At 47.6% G+C, this 3164-nt stretch overlaps 1 protein-coding gene across 1 annotated transcript in view; it reads left to right on the top strand.

Annotated features, from left to right (window-relative positions):
* CREG1 (cellular repressor of E1A-stimulated genes 1) overlaps positions 1-3164 on the top strand; it is a 13300-nt gene continuing 10136 nt past the window's right edge. The window contains exon 1 of the mRNA XM_011933394.1: positions 1-93. The gene's annotated coding sequence lies outside the window, so the exon portion shown is untranslated. The remainder of the gene's footprint in view (positions 94-3164) is intronic.

Raw genomic sequence — 3164 nt, 5'->3', positions numbered from 1 at the left:
GTCCTCTCGCTCAGCGACGGGCCCCCGGGCGCGGGCAGCGGCGTGCCCTACTTCTACCTGAGCCCGCTGCAGCTCTCCGTCAGCAACCTGCAGGTGAGCTGGGGCCCGCGGCTTCCCCAGGCGGGCTGTGGGCGGGGCGGCCACAGAGCAAGCTTCACCTTGGCCCAGATTCTTCCCGGGAAGTGGAGCGTGGCTCGAACGTCTGCCGCTTCTCTGCAGCGCTGGCGGGTGGGCGTTGCAGCGTCCCGGATGTTGGGCAACTAGGTACCAGGAATTTCGCACACTCCCCTGCTACTGGGCCACGCACCTGGGGTATAAATTCTCTGCCAGCAGCCCGAGGACTTCTCATCCCTGAGTGGTCCTGAGTCGTCTTGGGGCACTGTGCTCCTATTCTTTTTTTTTTTTTTTTGAGATGGAGTCTCCCTTTGTGGCCCAAGCTGAAGTGCAGTGGCGCTATCTCAGCTCACTACAACCTCCGCCTCCCAGGTTCAAGCGATTCTCGTGCCTCAGCCTACCGAGTAGCTGGGATTACAGGTGCGTGCCACCACACCCGGCTAATTGTTGTGTTTTTAGTGGAGGTGGGGTTTCACCACGTTGGCCAGGCTGGTCTCGAACTCCTGACCTCAAGTGATCCACCCGTCTCGGCCTCCCAAAGTGCTGGGATTATAGGTGTGAACCACGGCGCCCGGCCTGGGCTCCTATTCTTAAAGGTTTTACAGGGCATAGAGATTGTTGGATATTTAAGCACTTTAATATGTGACTTCAGGGTTTCTTGCTCTCTCTTACCCTTCCTGAATTAAGCTTTTCCCTCCTGCAGCAAGAAGCTAATGTACAATATCGTGGACGATTACAATGATTACTGCAGTCTTTAGGCCTCCACAGGCCTAGTAGCTCCTCAGTAAGATGCAGAGCTAATTGAAGGTCCATCTCTTCCTCGCCCTTTGCCCACCTTCTGGTGCAGGGCCACACTTACAACTCTGGTGGACCTCTGCTGTCTCAGGGATGGGGTCACAGACACGGCTTGGGAGGCCGGAGACGCAGAGAGTCCAGGAACGAAACCTGATTTGATGGAGGGTTTTTTGACAAAGCTCTCACATTTGAGTTCAACTCTGAAAGTACAGCTTTGTTGAAAAAGACAGGACGTAAGAAACTGATGCTTGATTCATCACTTTTCCATTTTCCTTCCATTCATTGTCTCTTCTGTTAATTATTTGAAGTAGATATTATATACCCCATTCTGCAGATGAAGAACTTGAGGCCTACCTAGGTTAAGTAACTTGTTTAAAGCCAGCGGGCAAACCCCTAGTTTCATCTCGGGTTCATCTTTCTTCATACCACATTTCCCAGGCTGGCGGCCCATCAGCTGAATATGTCCCACAGACTAGTTTGGCCCACACAAGTTCTGTTTTGTTGTTAATAAATTTGAATTTGTGACCAACATTTTAAAATTTAGATTTTACTTTAAAATGTAAATCTCTAACTTTTCTTGAAAAATGGGAAGATCCAGTGACACTGTGGGCCTGCGTTCTCTGAGCCAAAACAGAAGCAGTGCCCTCTTTTAGCTAAGGCGAATACACCCCAGTTCACCATTTTCTCATTCCCAGCCCGTTCCACACCTCTAGGCATTTGCTCAAAACAAACTCACTCCACTCCGGTGCTCAACTTTGACTGCAAATCCCAGTCACTTCAGAAGGCTTTAACAATGGGATGCCGAGGTGTTTTATTGAAAACACATTTTATTTTAAGACAACACCCCTTCCCCCCTGCCCCACAAACCACTCCCTGATGATTCTAATGGGGAAGGAGGGAGGTTGAGCAATACATAATCATATTTAAATTTGTGAGGTGACCAGGGAGTTGCTGGTATTATTGTCCCCATTTCAGAAGTGAGGAAACACAGACTCAGAGGTGCAGGGACTTACCCTGTGACCAGCCAGCTAATGGCTGTCAGGTAGGACTTTAGCCCAGGTCTTTCATGTTTCTAGAAATAGATAGGACAGTGGCAAGGAACCTACCCAGGGCTTCAGGTTTCCATGATGGCAGTGAAAAGAAGTGGCCACGTCAGAATTTGTCTGACTTGATTCCATCAATTAGCTGGTCAAAGTTTCTGCTTTTTTCTTTTCCTCCTTCTGACCTCCAGGGTGCTCTACATTTCTTCTCATTGACAGGGGTGAAATCGTTCAGAAGGAACAAGAAGACCTAGGTTTGGGACCATTTCTCACATGTAAAATGCCTGTCCTCTGTAACTTAGAGATAGGTTGTGAACTGCAAATGGACTTACCACTGGGATGTGTCTTTTGTCTGTCTCTTTCTTTGTGGCATTTTTGTATAGTAAATGTCTGTAGGACAGAGTTGCTGATGTTAGCTTGTAGCGGGACCATGTTTGGCTGCAGAGCCAGTGGGTCAGAAGGGAAATCTTGGGGTTTGATTATCTGCACCAAGACCTCTTACTATTAGCCCCACTTCCATTTTGGCATTCTTTTCTTGTGATGTGCCCTTTCTGTTCTGGTCACTCTTGATTTTTTTCTCTGACCCACTAAAATAAGTATCCCTCAAAGTCAGTTTCCTACTCTTGTTCCCTATAATGATCCTCAGAAGACTGTATACACTCTCATTGTGTACACTCTCTTCTAGTCCTTATTAGGACTCACTTCCAGATGTGTGTCCATTTCTGACCTCTTCACAGTTTTCTGTATTTCTGCTTGCTGTTCATTTTTACTTCATTAGTTTGCCACCACCTCAAATTCAACATGTTTAAATCCAGTCCTTTCTCTTCCTCCTGAAACCAGCTGCTTTTGATCTTCTGCATTTCTGTTAGTGGAATTACTGTTTTCTCATTAAACCCAGTTGGTTCTCACTGCCTCCACAAATCCCTCGGTTCCCAAGTCCTGACAGTTTTCTGTTGCCTTCTTTGCCTCTGTCCTTGCTCCTTCCTCTATTCCTGCCACCTCTTCCTTAAGCTTATCACCTCATGCCTAAAAGTACTAGAACAACTCTTACATAGTCTTCCTGTCTGCCCCATCCACCTTGCCTACCCAAATAGATGAACAAAAATACCTGTCACAGCGTCGCCCTCTGGCCAGAAACCTTTAACAACACCCAACTGCCTAGAGCTGCGGAAGAGTTACCTGGAATGTTTGTTTCAAATGCAGATAGAGGCAGGG

This window comes from Colobus angolensis, unplaced genomic scaffold, assembly GCF_000951035.1.
Source record: "Colobus angolensis palliatus isolate OR3802 unplaced genomic scaffold, Cang.pa_1.0 Scaffold126, whole genome shotgun sequence".
Taxonomy (NCBI): Eukaryota; Metazoa; Chordata; class Mammalia; order Primates; family Cercopithecidae; genus Colobus; species Colobus angolensis.
The sequence above is the reverse complement of the archived record's forward strand: the minus strand, read 5'-3'. Positions and strand labels throughout refer to the sequence as shown.